This window comes from Pelodiscus sinensis, chromosome 1, assembly GCF_049634645.1.
Source record: "Pelodiscus sinensis isolate JC-2024 chromosome 1, ASM4963464v1, whole genome shotgun sequence".
NCBI lineage: Eukaryota > Metazoa > Chordata > Testudines > Trionychidae > Pelodiscus > Pelodiscus sinensis.
This window is the reverse complement of record NC_134711.1, coordinates 206,255,915-206,281,823: the sequence shown is the minus strand read 5'-3', so window position 1 is coordinate 206,281,823 and position 25,909 is coordinate 206,255,915. Positions and strand designations below refer to the sequence as shown.

The 25,909-nt window shown below is 47.1% G+C and overlaps 2 long non-coding RNA genes across 2 annotated transcripts in view; one reads left to right on the top strand and one right to left on the bottom strand.

Annotated features, from left to right (window-relative positions):
* Nucleotides 1–10,029: 10,029 nt before the first annotated feature.
* The window catches only part of LOC142827003 (uncharacterized), a 192,681-nt gene continuing 176,801 nt past the window's right edge, over nt 10,030–25,909 (bottom strand). Inside the window, exons 4-6 of the long non-coding RNA XR_012901330.1 lie at nt 14,315–14,426; nt 11,036–11,079; nt 10,030–10,275 (exon numbers count right to left, since the gene is read on the bottom strand). This is a non-coding gene — a long non-coding RNA (uncharacterized LOC142827003). The remainder of the gene's footprint in view (nt 10,276–11,035; nt 11,080–14,314; nt 14,427–25,909) is intronic.
* Nucleotides 19,561–25,834, top strand: LOC142827002 (uncharacterized). The gene is made up of 3 exons (XR_012901323.1): nt 19,561–19,654; nt 20,687–20,784; nt 23,002–25,834. It is a non-coding gene; the product is annotated as an uncharacterized LOC142827002 (long non-coding RNA).

Genomic DNA, 25,909 nt, shown 5'->3' with positions numbered 1-25,909 from the left:
CAAGTGAGATCTCCTCTGGAATAATGTGTGTAATTTTGATCACCCATATTTAAGAAAGATTAATTCAGACTGAAAGAAGTGCAGAGAAGGGCTACTAGCATGATCCTCTTTTAGTCTAAACATAATGTAACCCAGAATTGCATTAGCCTTTTTACAGCTGTGTCACACTGGAAAACCTACTTTATTAGAGGAGACTCAGGAAACGTGTCTCATTTGGCTAAGAAAGCAAAGGCTAAGGGGAGATATGGGCATCAACAAGTTTTGTCTTGAAATTAGACAAAGTTTTAAGCATCGAAGAAACAAAGCTCTGGAATAGTCTTTCATGGGAAGCAGTTGGGGCAAAAAAACTAACTTGTTTCAAGACTTGGCTTGGTAAGTGTATGCGGGGCGGAGGGTGGGGATATGATGAGGCTGCCTGAAATGGCTGGTAGCCCATTTGTGACTACTAGTAGCAAATATTCCCAGTGGCTGGAGATGAGACATTAGATGGGGAGGGCTCTAAGCCCACAACAAGTGGAGCATCAACACTACCAAGCCCTTTATTTCAAAATAAGGGGCTGCTTATTTTGAAATAACTTCTTCTTTCCACAAGGAATAACGCTTATTTCAAAATAGGGATAGTGTGGATGCTCAGCTGCTGCTATTTTGAAGTAATTACTCCCCAGTGCTTCCAGGGGCTCTAAGTTGAAGTAGCACATCCACATTAAGGAAGCCTTCCATTGGACTAATTTCGAGACTTCCCTGTAGTGTGGATACGCTATTTCAAAATAGTTATTTGGGGAGTTATTTCAAAATAACTTATTTTGAAATAATTTCCTAGTGTAGACTTGCCCAGAGTTAGTATAGACAATTATTTTCCAGGTGTCTAGCTGGTGGGTATTGCTGATTTGCTCAGGATCTAACTGATAGCCTTATTAGGTGTCAGGAAGGAATTTCCTCCCAGGTCAGCTTGGCAGCGGGCCTGGTGAGCAAGAATGGGGATTGTCTTCCTCTGCAGCATGGAGTGCAAATCACATGCTGGTTTAAACATGAAGAAATGATGGAATCCCTGTAATTTGAAGTCTTTAAATTATCTGAGGACTTCAGTAGCACAGTCAGAAGTTAAAGGTTTATTACAGGAGGGAGGAGGTGAGGTTCTGTGGCCTATGATGTACAGGGGGCTAAACTAGATTATCACAATTGTCTTTTCTGAGGGAGACAAGGTAATAAAGCGTATGACTCCATATGCTCTGCAGAAGAAAAGATGCATTGACTTCCAGAAAAGAAACCATAAAAGTCTTCCCAGATCTAAGCCTGTGGATGCAGACAAGGAAAGGTGGCTAACACTTTAAAAATGCCATTGCAGACTGTAGAAAGTCTTTATCCAGTGAAGCTGTGAGTACTATATGCCAATAAAATCTACATTTTCTAGAACAAAATACAGGACTATGTAGCACTTTAAAGACTAACAAGATGGTTTATTAGATGATGAGCTTTCGTGGGCCAGACCCACTTCCTCAGATCAAATAATGGAAGAAAATAGTCACAACCATATATACCAAAGGATACAATTTAAAAAAAATGAACACACATGAAAAGGACAAATCACATTACAGAACAGAAGGGGATGTGGGGGGGGGGGGAAGGAAGGTGAATGCCAGTGAGTTAATGATATTAGAGGTGGGGAAGGGGAAATGTCTGTGAGTTAATAGTATTAGAGGTGATAATTGGGGAAGCTATCTTTGTAATGGGTAAGATAGTTGGAGTCTTTGTTAATTCCCCTGCGGAGAGTGTCGAATTTTAGCATGAATGCCAGTTCAGAGGATTCCCTTTCAAGTGCAGATTTGAATGTCTTCTGAAGTAGGATGCAGGTTAGCAGGTCATTCAGACAGTGTCCTTTGTGGTTGAAATGACAAGCAACTGTTTTTTCTTTGTGATCCTGTCTAATGTCTGTTTTGTGGGCATTGATTCTTTGGCGAATCAATAGAACACCCCTTGTCATCACCTACAGCTCCCAACTTATACCTGTCCAACACATTATCAATAGATTACAGCCTATACTGGAACAGGACACTAAACTCCAAGAAGCTCTGGGAGACAGACTCATAGTCTCCTATAGACAACCACCTAACCTCAAGATGATTCTTACCAACAACCACAGGACATACCACACTAATACCAACCCTGGTACTTTCCCTTGCAACAAACCCCTCTGCCAGCTTTGTCCACATATTCACTCTGCTGACACCATTATTGGGCCTAACCAAGTGAGTTATAAGATCAAGAATACATATTCCTGCGCCTCCAGAAATATAATCTATGCTATCATGTGCCGAAAGTGTCCGTCTGCTATGTACATTGGACAAACGTCTCAGACACTTCGCCAAAGAATCAATGCCCACAAAACAGACATTAGAAAGGATCACAAAGAAAAAACAGTTGCTTGTCATTTCAACCAGAAAGGACACTGTCTGAATGACCTGCTAACCTGCATCCTACTTCAGAAGACATTCAAATCTGCACTTGAAAGGGAATCCTCTGAACTGGCATTCATGCTAAAATTCGACACTCTCTGCAGGGGAATTAACAAAGACTCCAACTATCTTACCCATTACAAAGATAGCTTCCCCAATTATCACCTCTAATACTATTAACTCACAGACATTTCCCCTTCCCCACCTCTAATATCATTAACTCACTGGCATTCACCTTCCTTCCCCCCCCCTCCCCACATCCCCTTCTGTTCTGTAATGTGATTTGTCCTTTTCATGTGTGTTCATTTTTTTTAAATTGTATCCTTTGGTATATATGGTTGTGACTATTTTCTTCCATTATTTGATCTGAGGAAGTGGGTCTGGTCCATGAAAGCTCATCATCTAATAAACCATCTTGTTAGTCTTTAAAGTGCTACATAGTCCTGTATTTTGTTTCAGCTACACCAGACTAACACGGCTACATCTCTATCGCTATTCTACATTTTCTAGGACATTGACTCAGAGATAGGGGTTTTTAAGAGACATCACATTTGTTTGTGTCTTGTGATAGCCAGATGGATTAATGAACTCAAAAGGCAGAAGATAGTGAATAAAGATGACATATTTTTATTTAAATCATTGTATGTTAAAAGTATATTACCTATATATGTTGAAATAGAAATAAAATTAATGTTGCAGTAAAGGCAGACTATTTGCTCATATATTTTCTTTTAATCAACAAAGTGTCAGTACCTTAGAATCATCAATGAGTGAATTTCAAAGGGTCCAAAGGTCAGTCTGGGTGAGCTGTCAAAGTGTGGCTGCTTGTTTGATCTACCTAAGCCCTCTTGGTCTTGCAAAGAAGTGAGGAAAGATTCATATATTCCAGAAAAGAGGCTTGATCTAATCTGACCTTGTGTCTAATGGCCATAGAACTTTCTTAAATAATAACTACAGCATATTTTTAGAAAAATATCCAACATCTTGATTTAAATGTTGCTAATAATTGAGAATCCACCATAATACTTGTTAAATTCTTCCAGTGGTTAGTTACCCTCAGTACTTAAGAAAAGAAAAGTATGCCTTATTTCCCATCTGAATTCATCTAGCTCTAGTTTCCAGTCATTATTCCTTTATTCCTCATTATTCCTTTTTTATTAGACTAAAGAGCTCATTATCAAATATTCAGTGATGTCCCTAAGTGGTGTGGGGTCCAGAACAACTCCCACATCCACCCCAGGCTTCGCCCCCAACTGCCTCTTCCTGACCCTCCTCCACATCCCAATCCACATTTCTCTCAAGCCCCGACCCATGCTCTGCCCCATTCCACTGCTTCCCTCAAGTGCAGAGCCCATGGTGGTTGCCTCTAACCATCCAATGGACTCTGCAAATATTTGTTCCTCGTATAGCTACTTCTAGGCGGTGATCAAATCACCCCTTAACCTTCTCTTTTTCTGGCTAAATAGATTTTGTTCCTTGAGTCTATCACTATCAACATGTGTTCCAACCCTATAGTCATTCTCATGACTCTTCTCCGAACCATCTCCAATTTAAACCTACACCCTTCTGGAACTGCAGCCCTCTGGACTGTAAATAATGTTCCAGCAGTAGATCCGCCAGTGCCAAATACAGAGTTAATATAAACTTTTCTATTCCTATTAGGTTCTCCTATTGGAGCATCTCAGAATTGCATCCTTTTGATCACAGCACCTCTGACCCCAAATGTTTGTCAGTCATTGCTTTCCTTAGACAGTCCCCTGTCTTGTAAGAATGCCCTAAAAATCACTGTCCCTAGAAGTATATATTACATTTGGCTGCATGCAAAAAGCCTCTGGAGAGTCCTCAACTTCCAGAGAATGCAGTTAGAATTAATGGTGCTTACCCCTTTCATGGAAAGGCTTAGAACCTTGCAAGGCTGGACCCTTTGACTACACTGTTTACAAGACAGCCAGTCACTTGGGATACCTCTCGTACATTCATCAAATATTTAGACTAGAAAAGCACATGCAAAGGTTTTCGGTGGTACTGTAGATTAGCAGTTTTGCTTCCATTCTCTTCTGGAACTTTAGAGGTGCACAGAAATGAAACAAGTCTGAATTGTTAACTTTAAATATTGAACATTGAATTGAATGCTGGGTAATTGTTGCAGGTAAGTTAGCCAAGTCAGTTCCTCTAAAGCTATCTAGAATGCCAGACTTGTATGCCCTATTTAGTGACATACCTGAGACATGCAGCCTTCTCTTAGATGAAAGACACGGAAACCACATCATGATGTATATTTACAGTTCTGTATTAACAAGTTTCTTGCAGTGATTTAATTATCTATAACCCTCCCAACAGTGCATTACTGTTAGAATTTATGAGCCTAGCCACCTACAAGTGTACTGTTCTGAGCTGCAAATAAGCACAAATAAAGTTAAATAAAATAACTTCAAATTTTAGGAGTAAAATTATCAGCTGAAACTTATTCCTTCACTCAGTGATGCTAGAAAAAATGTAGGATGGGGTGCTGAGCTGTGCCCTCCCTTACCTCTGTCCATGCCCCTCACACCCGTGGGCAGCTGTAGAGCCCCAGGCTGGGCCTAGGAGCAGAGCTCTGGGGCCAGTAACTAGAACACCAGGAGACACCATGGCTGGCAGCTGGGAGCCTGGGGTTGGCAGTGGAGCCTCCAAGCAAGGGGCCGGTGGCTGGGACCCCAACATAGGGCCAGCAGTGGAGACAGCAGTTGCAAAGTCAAGGGGGCTACAAGAAGGGAGGGAGTGAGGCAAAGCCTGGGGTGCTGCAGGTCACAACTTCCCAGGTCACAACTTCCCACCCCTATGCTCCCACTGGTAGCCTACCTCTCATGGTAGAACCTGCATGTGTTTTAATGTGAGCAGGAACCAGGCCTTGTATTTGTTCAGATTTTGAATAACAGCATGAGGGACCAATTAATAAGCCACTGAAATCAATGGGTACCCATGAACTTCAGTGGGCTTTGGATTTGGTCTATAGATACTAAGATTATTAGCGCTTACAAAATGACGAAGTAAATACAATTCTGTTACATGGACAATTATGCTTTACATTACATACATATTGCATTTTGCAGGCAATAAAGCAAAGATCTTTGTTTGTTCCTTCCTTTATTTTTGTTGCAAGTAGTGAAATTTCAATACCCCACTTAAAAAAAAAAAATCAATCCTGCCTGCTAAAAGGCAGGTGTAAACAACCTTTTGCTACCCAACCAGGCTAGCAATTAGTCTAAATGCTGATGATGCTAGAAAGGATCAGAGCCATTACTGAAAGAAGCAAAGCTGCTGCTACCTTATACAAACAAACATTATGGAGTATGGAGGGGGGTTCACATTTTCCATATGGCTAATGTGAGGCTAGAATAAACTTTGTACATGTTCATCTTTTAAAATGTTACATTTATATGCACTTGTTTATGGCTCACTCTCTCTCTCTCTTGCTCTCTCTCCTCCCACTCCCTCCCCACCTCTTTTCCAGTCAGCTCAATACTCCTGTTATCTATTCATATGCACCCATTTTGTGAATTAGACTGTCATCAGGTCATGCCTTGTTGTTTAGCTATTTTTAGCCTCCTTGCTACACCTGGCAATTTTTGCAGCTAAAGTGCTGCCATCTGGAGTTGTTAATGGCATGCTGATGGAAGTGTAATCACTGCATGACTTTGTTCTGCACTTCCCCAGGGTGCAAAAATTGTGATACTTGTTTAATTTGTTATTTTGTGCTTACAGCTGCTCCTGATCAAGTGTGACAGATAATATATACAATGTTGTGCTCTTTTTCCATTCTTAGTCTAGGAAACTCCAACTATGCATCAAAAGTTGCTAACATAAGCAAAACATACCTGCAGATGTTAAAAATTCATGTTAAAAAACATGAAACCTATTGTTTAATGTTCTTTGTTTTAAAGAAGGTTTACACACAAAACCAAAATGCTATGATATGTATCTTATTAGGAGATCCCTGCTCAAGTTGGATTGTCAACAAGGACAATTAAGCCTCATCTACACTACAGAGTTTTATTGATGAAAGGCAACTTTTGCTGACAAAACAGTGACTGTGTACACACTGTGATGTGACTTGAGGTGGCAAAAATGCCCTGTTTTGGCAACAAAATAAAACCACTTGATGAGAGACATAACACTTCTTGTGCAAAATTTTTGTCAACACAGTGCTAGTGTAGACACCAGTTGGCCCCACAGTGCTCATCCTGACTTCTCTGGTCACCAGTTTGAACTCCACTGCTTTGCAGCCAAGTAGACAACCATCCACTCCACCCTCTGAGATGTTACAGGATGGCTTATTGCAGCAAATGCTCTCCCGCATGGATCACCAGGCAGCTGCTGGATCTGCTCAGGAGATGGTGAGAAGTGGCTGCGCAGCCTCAGCTATGTGTGATCAAGACATGTTGCAGTGCAAGGGAAGATAAAGGAGCTGAGGCAGGCATAACATAAGGTGAGGGAAGCAAACCATGCTGTACCTCAGATCTCATGGTTCTACAGGAAGCTGGATGCTATCCTCAGAGATGATGCCACCTTCCCTGCCAAAAGCCCTGTGGATACTTTAGCAGGCTGGGAGCTGGCAGAAGGAGGGCCTAACCTGGAGCTGATGATGTGGAGCTCCTGGAGAGGTCACCCTGTGGGTCCGGCAGACAGAAACTGTTGGTCATTCCAGAGATGTCTAACCAATTTCAGCCATTGCTCACTAGAGAGCAAGCGTCAGGAGAGGAGATGCCTGGTAAATGACTATAGTGTGTAGTGTGGACAGACTGCTGATAGGGAGGAGGGACCAAAAGGGGCAATTGCCGCAGGGTCTGACAATTCAAAAGGGCGGCTCTTGGCCACTGCTGCTGCTAGTGTGGCAGCAGCTAGAGCCCTGGCCCTTTAAAATCACCATCAGAGCACAGTGCGGCACACTCCAGGTGGCACTATGGGGTTGTGGGTCACAGCATAGCATGCTCTAGGCGACACTGAGAGCTGGCTTTCCCAGCCCTGCCCCTTCTGCCCAAGGACCTGCCCCTTCTGAGAGCATAGAGCCAGTCCCTCCCCCCTCTCCCCTGCACCCCCACCTTGCCCAGGAGCCCAGCAATTCTCTTGGATGTGGAGGTGGGTTAATATAGCATTTACTGTGTGTCAACATAACAGTTCTGAACAAAATTTTGGAGCATAGAAAAGGACTTAGAATGCCAATATTCTCCCTGCTTTTTTCAGGCCTTCATTTTTGGAAAGGATATTTTAACTACATTATCTGATTTGTCTCTTCTTTGTGACAGCCAAGAACAAAATATTGTGTTCTCAGATATAGCGTTTTATGAATTAGGACATTGAGCCCTGCTTTCGAATCAGGGGTTGTTTTGCCTATGCTAGAGAAACAATATGAGATAATGGTTATGCCTTGCTGCTTTCCTAGTACCCTATAACAAGAGGGAACAAAAAGTACAATTTATTCACATCGAAAGGACTATTTTCCCCCTTAAATGAATTATTCCAATTCAAAAGCAGATTTTGTCTGATAGGAACGATAGGTCTAAATTATAATGAAGGAAAGAGTGCATGACACCATATAATTCACAGAGGAAGGCAAAATGCACACATCATGGAGCCCATAGTACCAAACTTTCAAGGGACTGAATAATCTTAACATTCATAGATTTCATTGCCAGTTGACGGTACTTTGATACCAACAGGAAACATTCAAGCACCTTGGAAGATTGGTCCCTCTCTTTCGGGAAACTGGAGACACTTAGCTTCCACTTTAAATAGCTGGTTTACAAGTCTGTCATCTTACACAATCTCTTGTGCCTCTTGTTCCCCTTGAGTTGCCATCTCTACATTTAAATGAGAAAATGCGGCAATTCATTTGTCACATTAGACTAAAGTCATCATAGAAGAATAAAAACAAACAAACAGTGCCCATAATGGATGTATCCTACTCTCTTCCTCCCCAAAACTGAAAAGATATGTGGTATTCAACTTCAATATACCAGAAGGATTTCACACTACAGAGATGTGAATGCTTCGGAACCATTAAAAATGAAAGAGGCATGGACAAAATTATCAAACTTAGTAAAACCAGGCTACCTACTTAGGTGCCTAGTAATTGTAGGCAGTTGGATTTGAAAAATTTAGCCCATGATTTTTTACCAAACTTATGTATATGTTAAATGACAGATTCTAACATAACTTTGCATACAAAACAGATTCTCAATCACTCCCTCCTAAAAATTCACACCTTAAAACAAAACAAACAAACAAAGAGAGCTACTTTGTTTTTCCCCAAAAGATATTTTCAACATCAACCCCGTTGAGGGACTATAAGTAAATACAGCATTACTCTTTCTGGTCATCATCTTCAGACAGCTGCTAGCCATGCCGTAAGATATATTATAATGGTATTGTTTGTATCAGTATCAAATATTAGAATTTGACAAGATGTATTCTGTTGATTGAACTACAATAATTCTGATTTATAACCTCACCCCTGCAAGAAATCATAATTGGAAGTGGGAAAATACTGACATTTTCCATATTTGATTCCATTTCATTCTAAATTCTCTCCACTGCTGTATCCTATTTGTGTTCTCTTTTAGCAGATCTAGACTGCAAGCTTCTTTCTGTCGAAAGAACACAATAGCAGTGTGGACATAAGTGTAACTTTTCCAGAAAAAATGGCCGTTTTTCCGGAAAAATTCTGTAGTGTAGACATACCATTAGGCTCCAGTTCTGAAATTAGATTTTTGCAGGCATTTCTTCAGAGCATCAGCCCATTTTATTCAAGTGTATATGGGGAAGGTGTCTGATTGCAGGACTGGGGCCTATGTCAACATGAAAGCAACCAAATTTAGTACTCACTAATGGTCATGGCAAATACTAAGCTTGCACTCACAAGTATTCAGTATACTTATACTGAGAGATGGTGGGAGGAAGGAGAGGAGGGACAGATATTTGTATTGGTCAATATACACATAAAGACCTAAATATATTTAATGTTGTGGTTAAATCTACCCTAGAAACACATTAGAAAGAAAAGCTGGGCATCACTTATAGTAATGAAGAGAGACACTGTCAGATGAACCTCCTGTTACTGCATGCTAACCACCATTTCAGCCTTTTCAGAAATGGTGTATATGAGCTTTACTTTTTCCAGACTAGGCCTAAGGAAAATAGATTAGATTCCTCTCTCTGCTCTACTATTATAGATGCATAAGATTGACATGCGGAGATACTACAGGAAAAAGTTGAGCTCTAGGAAAACATCTACATTGCAGGGCTTAACTCAAAATAAACCACACAAATAGAGCGCTCTTCCTTTAACTTCCCTTACTCCTCCTACATTGAGGGTTATAGGAGTTGGAGTAAGAAGCCCTCCACTTGACAATATTTCAACATTATTTCAAAATAACTGCCTGCTGTGTAGACATGAACTAAGTTATTTCAAAATAACACTAGTTATTTCCAAATAATGTTGCCATGTAGGTGTACTCTAACAGGAAAACTTTGATTATAAATTTTCACTATTATTTATTTATTTATTGTTGTTTTTAAATTGTATTTTATTATTTGTATGAGAGTGAGGGGATAGAGGTCTCTTTTCCAGAGTATTGTTTTGGAAAATGTTTAAAGATGAACACTAGTGAGCTCTAAAGTAGTAATAACTTTTGCTTGAAACATCACTCAATAACATAATTTCACCAATAATTAGTTCAAACTCAGATGTCTAGAAGAAAAAGGATTCAGTAGTCTGTTTCATGCACTCGTCACTGTGACTTCCTGCAGGTAGGATGTGTACATACAGCCAAAGAACACAAAGCTGTGTGGGGAGGGGAGAAAAGGGTGAGACCAAAGACCCAAGACTGTTGTTAATCAGACTACTAGTGCGTGTGCAGCAGTAACACACGCCTTCTTTGCTGAGATGTTTTTCTGTCATGAATGTTTCCAAGACAGAAATGGAATAAAGAAATCATGGGGGAGGGATGGAGTTTATATGTGTGCAGTGCTGCCCCTTGCTGGAAGGGACTGGGATAGTATGACGTGGTCATAGGGCACAGGACCTGGTTCTGTTGAATCCATGCTGGAGAATGAATAGATGTGGTAATTGATGCCATGCTAGTCACAGAACATTGTGCTATGGGCACTGCTGGAGCTCCACAACAAGGGACCAGAGCCCCATGATGCCCAACACTACAGGCCCAGAACAAAAAGCCAGCCCCGGCCCAAAGGGTTACGTATCAAAATATTCCCATGTCCCTAATCCTTCCACAGGGAAATGGGCACTGATCAAAAGGATGGGCCACTGTTTAGGGTGCTGCCGTGGGACTTTGCAGACAATGGTATGGGGGTGAGTCATTTAACCTCCCTGTGCCTCAGTTTCCCTCTGTACAGTTGTGAGGCCATATGCATTAGTGACTTGTGAGGTGGTCAGATATTGGAGAGAAGGAGGGTGATTGTGAGTTCCTTGGCAGGAAGAATGCATGTGTCCCAGTGAGGCGGGGGGGGGGGGGGGGGAAGCGCTATTAACACAGGCCTTGTAAACCTGTGCTCTGATGCCTTCAGGAAAGAGTCACACTTACCTCTGTTGATGCAGCTTCTCCCTCACCTGGCTATGGGTCTCTTTCTGTAGATGAATAGTATTATAATGTTTTATAGAAACTTTGTATTAGTCATTTTATAATGTCTCATAGAAACTTTGTATTGTAATGTCTTATGGAAACTGTATAGGCTTCATAATGTCTTATAGAAACTTTGTATTAGGTCTTTTCATAATATAGACACTTTGTATTAAAACTTTTTATATTGCTATGGTTCTTAGGAATAATCAAGGTAAAGAAAATGTCTTTGTACTAGAACGGTGGTCTTCAACATTTTTACATCCAAGATCACGTTTTAAATGTCAGGGCAAGCCAGAATCTACCCCATCCCTTTGCTGAGACCCCACTCCTTCCTTGAAGCTCTGCCCTCTCCAAACCTTTCCACAGACTACCTGTTGCTAATGAAAACTCAGCATTAATTACACAAAGTAGCCCAATGTCTGAGACTCTGTAACACTGTAACATTTTCTCTTGCCTCTGGGAGGCACTGTTGCCTCTGAGCGGCGTATATTATCATCATATATATAAAAGCCCAACGTCTGTGGCTCCATAATGCTGACTTTGTAACTCTGTAACAATGTTTTCTGTTGCCTCTGAGTGGAGCTGTTGCCTCTGTAATGTCTCCCGCTGTGGCACTCGGCTGACTTCTGCACCGCTCAGCTGGGCCGCCGCACAGGAGCAAGTGGCACAAACGGCCGTTTGGGCTTCACAGTCCCCATGCAGCATGGCCATTTGCATCGCTTGCTCCCTCATGGCGGCCTGACTGAGCAGCACAGAAGTCAGCCAAGCACCATGGCGGGAGGCGAAGGGGGGCGGAGCAGTGATGTACACAGCCAGAGGGTGGGGCCTGGAAGAGCATGTGTCGCTGATGTCAGGAAAGGGCACCAGATTCAAAAGGAGGAAAGTGGAGGAGACCGAGAGGAGGAGGAGGAGAGTGGAGAGAGAGAAAGAGAGAGACGCAGGAGGAGGAGAAGAGAAATAGAGAGTGGGAGGGGGAGAAGAGAGAGACAGAGAGAGAGGCAGGAGGCGGATGAGAGCTGAGGAAGGGGGGGGGAAGGAGGAGGAGGAGGAGGAGGAGGAGGAGAGAGAGAGAAAGATGGAGCGAGAGACCGGAGGCTCAGGAGAAAAGACAGAGATAGAAAGGGAATAGGATGTGTAGGAGAGACCTGAAAATCCTGTTTTAAGATGGGCTAATTGGCTAGTTAATTACATAATTACACCCAAGCCATTTTGCTAGTGCTACAGCTGGGGAGAATGGTTTAATTTAAATTATTAAACAGAGTAAGCATTTTAACTTTCTCATGTTTAGTTGATCAAACTTCATTTTAAATAAAGTAAAACATGTCCAACAGAAAAGGTTTCAATGTTTTCTTTATTTATGGCAGAAGTGGGAAACCTTTTTTGGGTCAGGGGCTACTAACCCACAGAAAAATCAGTTGTGGACAACACAAGTGAAAAGCAAAAAAACTCCTCCAAACCTCTCCAACTCTCACTAATGTGACCCCCAACTGAGACACCTCACTCTTCTGGCACTCCAGCCCCGACAGGATGAGGGGAAGGGGCAGGGAGGACTGAGGTTCAGGGCTTCCCGTAGGCCGGATTTACTTTTCTGGGGTTCCAGAGTTAGTGGGTTTTGTGGACCCCCTTAGGCTCTGCGGTGGGAACAAAAATGTGGGGCTCAGTGTGTGGGATAGGATTGCCAGCAAGTGGGAAAGATTCAGTATCTAGATGGGAAGGGGGGTGCAGGGTCTGGAAGAGAGTTTAGTGGCAGGAGAGGGTGTGGGGTAGGGGTACGAGAGGGTGTTTGGGGTAGGAGGGGGTTGGGGCAGTAACACAGAAAAGGTGAAAGGGTGATAATGCAGCCAAATAGCTAGTTGGGGAAGGAAGCTAAAAAGTGGGGAGTAAATGAAAGAGCAGCTTCTGCAAAATAAAATTGAATCCCCCTGTCTTACATCTTTCTTCTGCTCCATCCTCACTCCCCTCAGCCCCATGATTCTCCCCAGCCCAGCCTGATCCCCTCATCATCCCATGCCCCTCAGTGCACCCTCTGTCCCCTTCCATACTGCCCCCACATCCCTGTGCTCCCAGCACACTCACTGGCAGGATAGCAGTGCTGGGACTTGCAACCTTCAGGGAGGGGGAGGGGCAGAGTCTCTTCCTTGCCCAGTCCAGCCCTTTGCCTGCAGGCAGTGGCTTCAGACTGGGACAGGCAGAGTCCAGGGCCACTGTCACTGTCGGAGGTGGCTCTCAGACCCTGCACACAGCCCACTGGGAACAGTGCCTCATAGCCCTGTTCCCAGTGTGTCATGTGTGCCAGCTGCCCAGCCCCCTCCTGGAGCAGGAGGCAAGAGGGAAGATGTACCATGTACTTCTTCTCCCAGCCCAGCCAGCAAGTTAACAAAGAGGGGCAGCCACCTGGGCAGCTACCCCTCTTTGATCCAGCCCAGCTGGAGCATGGCACAGCTTCACGGTCCACAGTTTTCAATCTGCTGAGGCTGTGCCACATTCCAGCTGGGCTGGATCAAAGCAGGGCAACCGCCCGGCCAGCTGGCCTTGGCGATCGACCCCTAGGGGTGCCACGATCCATGTTGAAGACCACTGTACTAGAAGCAGAATAGATCTTACCCCTTTGACTTGAAAGTGGTTCTGCTCTTGATGAATGAGGTGTGAATGACTGAGGTGTGGACTTCTCTGTCCCTCAAGGGAAGGTAAAAACTTGGAAGGATTAACAGTTGCAACAGTTGAAAAGGTGAATAGGAGCCAAATGCAAGGACAGCAAGATACTGTCAGGTGGGCTCATTGTGAAAGGATCAGATATATGGACAGCCTTGGAGTCAGAAGCAAGCACCCTCTTTTGAATCAAACAGCCTCTTTGAAGATGAATGTGGTAGCATTGGGAATAGCACCTCAGATCTAATTAAGAACTAACTGACACAACCAAAGTGCATAGATTTACATGAGAGGGAAGCTCCTATAAATGTGAGGGGCCTTGCATGGGACCCCAGGTCTCATTTTGTCAACATTGGTGCATCAGTCCCGACTGACAAAAGTCCAACTCTTCACTTTCCCTCCCCCATCTAACTCACCTGGCCAGTGAAATTAAGGGAAGTAACAAATTGGTAACTAAGCAATGACAAGATGGAGTGTGTGTGTGTGTATGTGTGTGTGTATGTGTGTGTGTATGAGTGCATGAGCACAGTATATTATGTGTATATAATACAATAATTCTATATTACCAATAAATGTGGCATTTTGCCTTACCGCCTGAAGAAGATCCTGTGCAATTCTTTAAGTACAACATTTCCATGGGCTCCTCACATTGGACCCAGCCAGCCCCTTGGGTCTACCTCATGCCGTGTCCTCCATCTGCTCCCTATTGGCCCAGGGAAGGGAAGAGGGGCAGAAAATAGCCATATCACAGTGTTAATTATCCCTTGGTTTAGTATTTTTTTCTTCCATAATATATGTATCTAAGATATGTGTTAGTAATTGGTGGGGGCCAAGGTGGCACACATCTGAACTAGTGTACATGACCTCAATATTGGTGCACAAGACAAAACTCACTCTGCTCATGGATGGATAATCTTAGCAGGAACACTGAATTACTTCGGGTGCATGCCTGTGTGGACAAGCACAAAGAATTTTAATCCTGCCTACCTCATCAGCAGAGCAGCACAGCAGCACTCACCTTTCTCCAACCTGGAACAGAAGCTACTGGCGGTGGTAGGCTTGGTGGGAGAGTGCAGGGCCAAGGCCAAGGACAGCTGCTCAGGTACTCTCGGGGTGGGGCCACATGGCAGGTGGCTACCCCTCTACGGAGCCTGGAACTGACACCTGACTCCAGCTCTGGCACAAGGGCAGCTGCCCGCCACGTGGCCTAGCCCTGGGAGCAGCTGGGCAGCCGTCACATGGTCCTCATCTCAGCTTCAGTCCTTCCCCAGGGCTGGGGCTGAGGCTGGGACTGCAGTGCAGTTGCCCCAGTAGGGCCCTGCCCCAGGAGCAGCCACACCACAGCCCCAGCTCCAGCCCCAGCACATGGGGCAGCCACTCACCGCATAGCCCTGCATTGGGAGCAGCTGGGCAGCCACTACATGGCCCTGGCCACAGCGCCAGCCCTGGGGAAAGGCTGAGGCTGAGGCCAGGGCTGTGATGGCTGCCCAGCTGCTCCTGGGTCAGGGCTTGCTTGCAGAGCTTGTTTAAGATCCCAAATAGCCAGAAGACTATTACAAAAACCCCACATTTGGCTTAGTCTTTACATGAGTCACAAAAGTCACCCACCCTAATCTATTAATACCTCTCTTTTCCACGGTGCCTTTGCTGCAAGTTTATAAATACCAACCTGACAAACGCTGGTGCCTGTTGTCGGAGACTCTTAAACATTCTTATAAGGAATAGCTGATATTACATCCATCCTTTCGGATGAGACACAAAATTCGCCCCCGCCCCCAGGATCAGCTGTGGCTCCAGCTCTGGCAGCCAGCTCGCAGCCCATCCTGGCAACAACTCCAGCCCTTTTATCCCACTTAGACATACCTAACGTGGGATCCTTTGAACATAGCAATGCATCTTCTAGGCAAGGTGAGCATTGAAAGACACAAGTGGACAGGCTGGCTGGAATAGACAGGTACAAGGTGTTGGCGTTTCTAGCCCCCTGAGAGAAGGTGCTGGGAGCACCAGGACATTGTGGGATGTGCTTTGTATTCATGCCCATCAATGTGAAAGAAGCTATTTGCATATATTTGCATATATATGCAACCACACTTAAACTGCTGCCCTCAGCATGTCCTATTAGTATCATTGTGGTCTCCGGGCTTCTACAGTTGAATAGCTCTGGTCTAGATCATGCCTGATAGATGTCTGACTAGCCTGCTCATAAATATCTCCAGTGATGGAGATTCCACAACTGTCGTAGGCAATTTATTCCAGTGTTTAACCATCCTGACAGGAAGTTTTTCCTAATATCCAACCTAAACCTCCCTTGTTGCAGTTTAAGCCCATTGCTTCTTGTCCTATCCTCAGAGGCCAAGGAGAACAGTCCCCCCTCCTCCTTCTGACACCCTTTTAGATACCTGAAAACTGCTATCATGTCCCCTCTCTGTCTTCTCTTTTCCAGACTAAACAAGCCCAATTCTGTCAACCTTCCCTCTAGCTCATATTTTCTAGACCTCTAATTATTGTTGTTGCTCTATAGTATTGCGGCGGTTCCCCTGCACTGCTTAACAAGGGATTAATTAGCCCTTGGAGAGGGCTGTGGCACCAGCAAATAAAAGGGAGGCTAAAGACAGCCAATCAGGGCCTTGTATAAGAAGGGTCCCTCTAATCTTTTCCATGCATGTATAACCTTTTTCCATCCATGTGTGGAATATAATTTCTTATTAACCAAGGCATGTGTGAATGCACACCACCAATAGAAACACAAAACCTAGCCATGGGCATTCTGCTAATCAGTGTTATCGTGGCCCCAGCCCCAGGAGCAGCAGCACCACAGCTTGGACTCCAGCTCTAGCAGCTACCATGCAGCCCACCCCAAGAGCATGCAGGCAGCCACCATGTGGCCCTGACCCCCAGCTCCAGCTCTTCCCCAGGGCAGGAACTGGGGCCAGGACTGTATGGTGGCTGCCTGGCTGCTACCAAGGCAGGCTGCATGGCAGGTAGCTGCTGAAGCTGGAGCTGGAGCTGGAGCTGGAGCTGGAGCTGGAGCTGGGCTGCAGTGCAGCTCCTCTTGGGACTAGAGCCCTCTGCATTCCTGGTTTTCTCTCCTGTACCCCTTTTCCCATTTCACTACCCTCTGGCTCTCAGAGCCCCCTGCTGGCTCCCCATGCGTCTCTGCCCCACCCTCAGCAACCCAATCCCTGCAAACCCTGGGCATTGTTAGCAGCTTTCCTCTACCCCAGGTTAGGCCTCTCAGCCAGCGCCACAAGAAGCAGCCTGGAGCAGCCCTTGCCCTGCATACAAGCTGCCCCAGGAGCAGCGATCCATAGGGGGCAGGTTTCACTTCCCCACAAATTGGGATCCTGTCTAGGAGCAGGGCTTGGACCCCAGCAAGTGAGGGTGGAAAGTACTGAGGTGATCGATGGGTGGCAGAAGATCAGGCTGAACTGGAAGCAATGAGGTAAGGGAGGCTTTGTCTGAGATGGGAAGCATTGAGGAGGGGTGCAGAAGCTGAAGCAGGAAGTGCTGAGTTGGGGGGCTCAGGCTGAGGTGGGAAGTGCTGAGATGGGAGCGGCTCAGGCTGAGGTGGCAAGGGCCGAAGTGAGAGGGGCTCAGTCTGAGGAGGAAAGCACTTAGGTGCATGGTCCAAGTTGAGGTGGGAAGTGTTGAGGTGTGGGGGGAGGGAGAGAAGCAGGGACTCATTCTAAAGAAGCGGGAAGTGTTGAGGTGGTCAGAATATGGCAGACGATCAGGCTGAGCTGAAAGCACTGAGGTGGGTGGTCTCTGTCCGAGATGGGAAGCACCGAGGTGGGGTGCAGAGTCTGAAGAGGGAAGTGCAGAGGTGGGGGGGGGGTAAGGCTTAGGTGGGAAGTGCTGAGGTGGGGGTGAAGAGGTGGTGACAGGAAGTGTTGAGGGATGGGGCTAAGACTGAGGTGGGGGGTGAAAAGCAGGGACACGTACTAAAGAAGAGAGAAGTGCTGAGGTGATGAGTGGGGAGCAGATGACGAGGCTGAGCTGGAAACACTGAGGTGTAGGGGCTCTATCTGAGATGGGAAGCGCTGAGGTGGGGGTTTCAGGCTGAGGCAGGAAGTGCTGAGGTGGGGGGGCTCAGCCTGAGGTGGCAACGGCTGAAGTGGGGGGGGGGGCTCAGTCTGAGGCAGGAAGCACTTGGATTCATGGTCTAGATTGATGTGGGAAGCGCCGAGGTGGAGGGTGAGAATCAGGGGCTCATTCTGAAGAGATGGGAAATGCTGACATCGTCTGTGAGTGGGAGACAATCAGGCTGAGATTGAAGCACTGAGGTGGGGGGAGGGCCCTATCTGAGGTGGGAAGTGCTGAGGTGGGGGGGGGCTCTGTCTGAGGTGGGAAGTGCTGAGGTGGGAGGGGCTTAGGCTGAGGTGGAAAGGGCTGAGTTGAGGGGAGCGCAGTCTGAGGTGGGAAGCAATTAGGTGCAGGGTCCAGGCTGAGAGGGACGCACTGAGGTCTGGTGGCAGAGGCTGAGGTGAGAAGTGCTGAGGTGGGGATACAGAGGTTGTGACAGGGGCTAAGATTGAGGTGGGAAGCACTGAGGTGGGGGTGAAATGCAGGGACTCATACTGAAGAAGAGGGAAGTGCTGACGTGGTCGGTGGGCAGCAGACAATGAGGCTGAGCTGGAAGCACTGAGGTGGGGTGCATAGTCTGAGATGGGAAGTGCTGAGATCGGGGTTCATGCTTAAGTGGGAAGTGCTAAGGTGGAAGTGTTTCAGGCTGAGGTGGGAGGCTCACGCTGATGTGGGGGGCTCAGGCTGAGGTGAGAAATGCTGAGGTGGGAGGGGCTCAGGCTGAGGCGGAAAGGGCTGAGATGAGGGGGGCTCAGCCTGAGGCGGGAATCACTTAGGTACAGAGTCCAGGTTGAGATGGGAAGTGCTGAGGTGGGGGGTGAGAAGCAGGGACTCGTTTTAAAGAGGCGGAAAGTGCTGAGGTGGTCGGTGGGTGGCAGACAATGAGGCTGAGCAAGAAGCACTGAGGTGAGGGGGGCTCTGTCTGAGGTGGGAAGCGCTGAGGAGGGGTACAGAAGCTGAAGCAGGAAGTGTTGAGTTGGGGGGTTCAGTCTGAGGTGGGAAGAGCTGAGGTGGGGGGCGCAGGCTGTGGTGGCAGGGGCTGAAGTGAGGGGGGTTCAGTCTGAGGCAGGAAGAGTTGAGGTGGGGGGCGCAGGCTGAGGCCGAGAAGGCTGAGGTGAGGGAGGTTGAGTCTGAGGCAGGAAGCACTTAGGTTCAGGGTCCAGAATGAGGTGGGAAGCACTGAGGTGTGTGTGGGGGGGGGGGGATGAGAAGCAGGGACTCATTCTGAAGAGGTGGGAGATGCTAAGGTGGTCTGTGGGAGGCAGACAATCAGGCTGAGCTGGAAGCACTGAGGTATGGGGGCTCTATCTGAGATGGGAAGCACTGAGGTGGGGGTTTCAGGCTTAGGTGGGAAGGGCTGAAGTGAGGGGGGCTCAATCTGAGGCGGGAAGAGCTGAGGTGGGGGGGCTCAGGCTGTGGTGGCAGGGGCTGAAGTGAGGGGGGCTCAGTCTAAGGCGGGAAGAGTTGAGGTGGGGGGCTCAGGCTGTGGTGGCAGGGGCTGAAGTGAGGAGGGGCTCAGTCTGAGGCGGGAAGCACTTAGATGCATGGTCCAAATTGGTGTGGGAAGCGCTGAGGTGGGGGGTGAGAATCAGGGGCTCATTCTGAAGAGATAGAAAATGCTGACATGGTCTGTGATGGAAGCACTGAGGTGGGGGGAGGGCCCTATCTGAGGTGGGAAGTGCTGAGGTGGGGGGGGGCTCAGGCTGAGGTGGGAAGTGCTGAGGTGGGAGGGGCTTAGGCTGAGGTGGAAAGAGCTGAGTTGAGGGGGGCTCAGGCTGAGGTGGGAAGCAATTAGGTGCAGGGTCCAGGCTGAGAGGGACGCACTGAGGTCTGGTGGCAGAGGCTGAGGTGAGAAGTGCTGGGGGGGGGGGGGGGTGCAGAGGTTGTGACAGGAAGTGTTGTGAGCTATGGGGCTAAGATTGAGGTGAGACTCCCGAAGGTTGGGGTGAGAAGGAGGGACTCAAACTGAAGAGGTGGGAAATCCTTAGTTGGTCGGTGTGTGGCAGAGGATCAGGCTGAGCAGGACACACTGGGGGGGGGGGGGGCTCTGTCTGAGATGGGAAGTGTTGAGGTGGGACAGGCTCAGTTTGAGTTGGGGAGCGCTGGGGTGGGGGTGCAGAGGCGGGAAGTGCGAGGTGAGAGTTGAGAAGCAGGGACGTGGTGGGAAGCGCTGAGGTGGTCGGTGGGTGGCAGAGGTTCAGGCTGGGCTGGAGGCGCTGAGGTGGGGGACAAGCTGAGGCAAGATGTGCTGAGCTGCGGTGCATAGTCTGAGGTGGGAAGCGCTGGGGTGAGGGCTGGGGCTGAGGTGAGCACTGAAGTGCGGCGCTCAGGTCGAGGCGGGAAGCGCTGCAATCGCTCGGCTCGAAGCAGGCATCGCTGGGATGTGGGGCTGAGGCGGGAAGGGTGGAGGTGAGAGACTGAGAAGGCGGGAAGCGCTGAGGTAGCGGCTGGATGATCAGGCTGAGGCGGGAAGCGCTGAGCTGGGCGGGCTCATGCTGAGGTGGGGGATGAACAGGGAGGATTCAGCCGGAGGCGGAGGGAAGCGCAGTGGCAGGAGGCGAGCAGCAGGGGCGCAGGCTGAGCTGGCGGGAAGCGCTGAGGCAAGGCGTGAGCGGCAGGAGTTCAAGCTAAGGTGGAAGCATTGAGGTGGGATGAAGAGCGAGGGCTCAGGCAGCAAGTGCTTGGCAGGGATTCAGGCTGAGGTGGTGGGAAGCATTGAGGTGGATGGTGAGTGGCAGAGGGCTTAGACAGTCTTCAGATTTGGGGAAAACAAGAACAAATTCCTCATTTATGTTGGGGATATAGAGTGTGCTAAGCCCTCCCATAACTTATTTTACCTTCTCTCTGTCTGTTTGTCTGTCTCTTTCCAACTCCTTCAAGGAAGAGAAGAAAAAGAAAGCCTCCAAGTAACTGAGCAAAGAGGAGGGGGAAAAGGAAACCACTAATGGTAGAGGAGAGGGAAAGAAACTCTGGACACAGTGAGCATCACCCATAATTAAGACTTGGGTCATATGGTGGAGTTGAAGCTATTAAAAACTTAAGCAGTGTGATTTCCCTGGAGAAAAGGTTCAGATCTATAATATCCTGGACTTTTGGTATTATTCTCTGTTAGCTAGCTAGTAAGAGTAACTAACCTGTGATGACAGAACAAAGCTTATGGGGATATTCAAGGTTTAGACCCCTGAGCTGCTTGACCTCCCAGTAATTCAGAGTAAGGTCTTTGTCTTATTTCCCTCTTTTCATTATCCCTTGTTTGTAGGCCAGTCAGCCTGACAAATCTATAAGGAGTGTGCATGTCACAATAATCTCTTTGGTTATGTCTACACTACAGCACTAATTCGAACTAATTTAATTCAAATTAGTTAATTCGAACTAAGCTAATTCGAACTAGTGCATCTAGACCTAAAAACTAGTTCGAATTAGCATTTTGCTAATTCGAACTAGCATGTCCACATTGAGTGGACCCTGGACCGAGGTTAAGGATGGCCAGAAGCAGTGCCGGCAGGGCATCAGATTAGGACTTAGAGCGTGGAGCTGCTGTCTCAGGCTAGCCGAGGGCTGTGCTTAAAGGGACCTTAGAAAAGACGAGACTGGGGGGGGGGGGGGAAATGATAGAGGTCTATAAAATCTTGAGTGGTGTGGAGAGAGTGCATAAAGAAAAGTTCTTCATTAGTTCCCATAATAGAAGGACTAGAGGACACCAAATGAAATGAATGGGTAGCAGGCTTCAAACTAATAACAGAAAGTTCTTCTTCACAAAGCAAATAGTCAGCCTGTGGAACTCCTTGCTGCAGGAGGCTGTGAAGGCTAGAACTATAACAGAGTTTAAAGAGAAGTTAGATAAAGTCATGGAGGTTGGGTCCATGGAGTGCTATTAGCCAGAGGGTAGAAATGGTGTCCCTGGCCTCTGTTTGTGGAAGGCTGAAGATGGATCGAACGAGACAAATGGCTTGGTCATTGTCTTTGGTCCATCCCCTCCAGGGTACTTAGTGTGGGCCGCTGTCGGCAGACAGGCTACTGGGCTAGATGGCCCTTTGGTCTGACCCAGTATGGCTGTTCTTATGTTTTTATGTTCTAAGCTCAGGGCTCAGGGTCGGGGGTCTCACTGGACCACCTTGATTTTCATGCAAACCTGCTCCTGGGTGGTCAGGCTGGCAGCTCTCCTGCCCTAAATGGCCACTTTCCTGTGCCTAGTGCGGAGGTCGTGGATGAGGTCCACGATGTCCACACTAGACCAGGCAGGCGCCCGCCTCATGCAGCCCCGGGCAGGCTCTTGGGAGCCGCCAGCCTGGTCCCGGGAAGAGGCGGAGGGCTGAGTGGCAGCGGGTGGCTGGCTCGTGCCGTGCCAGGTGCAGGGTCTGCTGGCTGGGTGCTGGCAGGCTTGCACCTGGCACGGGCACCGTAGCCAGACCGTGCCCCTTTAAGTGCTCCGGGGCTGGGAGGGGGGCAGACGAGTTTCCCTGGTGGTGCCCAGAGTGGCCACCAGGGCAAGCTGGGAAGGGCTAGCCTCCCACTAGTTCGAATTAAGTGGCTACACAGCCCTTAATTAGAACTACTTAATTCGAACTAGGCGTTAGTAGAATGAGGTTTACCTAGTTCGAATTAAGAGCTCCGCTAGTTCGAATTAAGTTCGAACTAGCGGTTTGTATGTGTAGCGCCTATCAAAGTTAATTCGAACTAACGTCTGTTAGTTCGAATTAACTTTGTAGTGTAGACATACCCTTTCTTCTGTAGGAAAGGTGGAGGCATTTGGTACCTTGAGCTATGTGGCCTGCCTGTAATTCAGTAGAAAGACTCTGCCTTTGAGCTCTTGGCATTAGGACCTTCTAGCTGGTTAAACAGAACAGACCACAGTATATTTTAGGTGCAGGTTGAACTCTTCCAATTTAGAAGGGATTAGAGCTATTTTAGTGTCATTGGTTCTGAGACCTGCCTCCATTACACCTTAAGCCAGTGAATTGATTGACTACCCTATAACTCAGGGTCTAGATTTTATCCTTCCTTGATCTTTGGGAGGGATTAACAGCATTTTAGTAAATAGGGAAGGGAAAGCCCTTCAACCAGGGATCAAGCCCTTACCCTTTAGTTGCTTCCAATTATGCTTTTGTGGCACCCTGTAAGTAGGGTCCCTCTGGCATTATTTGAATTAAATTGATGACAAGTCAGTCTCTCTTTGTCTCCCTCTCTGTTTCCAGTGCTACAAAGGAAGACAAGAAAAAAGGAAGATGCCAAGAAATATCAATCAGATAGGAGGAAAGTAATCGAGGAAGCCTCTGAAGCTGGAGGAGAAGGAAAGGGACCCTGGACAGAGTGAGCCCCCCAAAATTAAGAGCCTCTGGTCAATTAAGGTTATTGAGCCTTTTCATACATTGAGCAGTGTGGCCTTCCCTGTAAGTAGGGTTCAAGTCTGTGATCTGTTGGCAGTGTGCTCATTTAGCTGGCTAGCGGGAGTGACTGCCCTGTAAGTAGGATGCAAGTCACGGTCCTGCGGCTTATGGGGGATCTTGAGCTCTGTGGAAGCCGGTGCAGCGTGACCTCCCTGCAATTCAGGAGAAGGTGGCTGTCTTTCAGGCTCTTGGCATGAGTCTTCTGTAGCAGCCTACTGGGAAGGGACCGGCCTGTAATTCAGGTGCAGGTCGAATCCCACTCATTTGGAAGGGATTAGCAGGAGCTTTGTGCCATTGGTACTGAGACCTGCCTGTAATTTGGGTTCAGGGCTCTGCCCTCTTGCCCTTTTGGCATTGTGGCCTGTTGATAATGTAGCTGCCGTGACCACCCTGTACCGGGGGGGAAGGTAGCATGTCTCCTGCTCATGAGGGCTTAGAACTAGCTTTGTACCATGGCCTGGGTGACCACCCTGTATGGAGGGTTCTGGTCTCTTCCCTTTCCTTTATGAAATTAGTGCTTTCTTATGAGGCTAGACAGAATGACCACTCTGTTCTTAGGGAGGGTGTTTCCTCCTCTTGTTTATGCAGCAACCTGTTTCAGCAATCTGACCGTCCTGTAATACGGTGTTAGGGTCAGCCCTTTTAGCAGTGATTAGGTCTAATTTGTAACTATTTGTAATGAGACCAGACTGTAAATTGTGTTCAGGTCTCTGCTCTTCTGGCATTGTGGATTTTGGCAGTCTAGAGTGTGTGAGCCGCCCCAGAAAGTAAGACATAAGATATATATTTCCTATTATTGGGGTTTCGGAGACATTTATATAGTGTCGCCCATTTATCCGTCCAATAATTGAGGTCCATGTTTCTTCCTCATTACTTCCTAATAAGGTGTATTCCCTTATTCAGCTAATTGGAATTCCTTCCATTTATGTAGGGTTTAGGTTATTACCCCTATTTCTTATGGGAAGTATCATAGTGTCACTTCCACTCTATCAACCTCCATGCGAGCAGTATAGGTTTCCATTTTATCTTATTTCATTTCTAAGTCTAAGTGTACCCTTCCCAATAAATAGAGTGCAGCTTTTACCTTTCTTTACCTTTTGGAGTGGAGGAGAATCGATCCCATTTAGAAAATGGGTCAGGTATTCTGTCACTATGAGATCTTTTCTACTCTGGGCAGTGGGTTTATTTGTTTTTGTACGTGTGTGTCGATGAATGAGTATGATAGCTATGGATATGAAAGATAATTTTTAATTTTAGTTTTTAAATCGCTGCAGCATATTTATTTTTGTACACTGCCCAGAACTAGAGAACAACTTACAAGTGCACAGATGGGTTTCTCCTTCCACTAGTCATAGAAATGGTTAAGGGATGGTTGAGCTTTCATACCTATTTTTTAGGGAAGGGTTTGAACATTTTAATACCTTTGGCAGAGAGACCTCCCTGTAATTCCGAAGATGGTCTCTGTTGTTTAGGCTCTTGACACTGTGCCTTTGTAGCCACCTAAAGTGAATGGACCGCCCTTTAATTCAGGTGCAGGTCAAATACCTCTCAGATGGAAAGGATTAGTGCTTGGTTACTACCAATGGTATTTTTACATTTCTGTAATTTCTGTTCAGGTCTGTGCCCTAATGTCCATTTGACTTTGTGGCTTGCTGGTATTATAGTGGTATTATACAACCCATAAGTGGGTTGTAGGTCATATGTTTCCAGTTCTTGAGGGCTTAGAGCCAGTTTTCTTTCATGGAATAGACGGCCACCCTATAACCAGAGTTCAGGATGCCCCCTTTTGGTTTTTACTGTGAGACAACCCTGTATGGAGGGTTCTGGTCTCTGAACATAGCGCTCTCTTATGCGGCTAGACAGAGTGACCACTGTGTTCTTAGGGAGGGAGTTTCCTCCTCTTGCTTATGCGGCAACCTGTGTTGGAGCAGTCTGACCACCCTGTAATGAGGGTTCAGGTCGGCCCTTTGGCCTACGGCAGCTGGATAGTGAGAGTGACTGCCCTGTAATGCGGGTGCAAGTCACCAGGATGCCGCTGATAGGGGAAATTGAGCGCTTTAGGCCCCTGAGCACTGGGACCTTCCTGTAATGAATGCTGGGGTCTCTGTTTCAGCCTAGTCAGCGTGGCAATCCTGTTAATCAGGGGACATGTCACGTACTTCCCGCTTTTATGAACCACATTGTGGCCCTTGCTCTCTTGTCGGGCATGACCTCCCTGTAATTGAGGGAAAGGTCCTTGCCCGCCTCTCCTTGGCCATTACTATGCCTTGAGCTGGCGAATTGGACTGGCCACGCTGGAAAACAGCGTGGACGTATAGGTTGGATCCCTCCTTGCTCCAGCTGAAGGATTAGCAGCATGCTAGTAATTGGGGCTGGATGACCTTCCTGTAATTCGGGATCGAGGCTCTGCCCTTGTGCCACTGCACATTACAGTACCATGGCTGCTGGTCAGAATGAGCACCCTGTAAGGAGGGTCCAAGTCTCATGAGTCACTATTTGTCGTGCCAGCCCCCCGCCCCCGAGAAACTCTGTCCAGGGTCCCTGCCCATCACCCTCCCTTGCCAACTGGCCTGGAATTGCACCGCCTCGCCTCTCCGTGGCTCATGGCCTGGCCGCTGGAGATGAGACATTCTGCAGCCGTTGCTGGTAAGTTCCAAACGAGATGCTCCTCTGGCATTGTTTGAAGCAAATTGATGACAAGTAGTGCCATCATGTC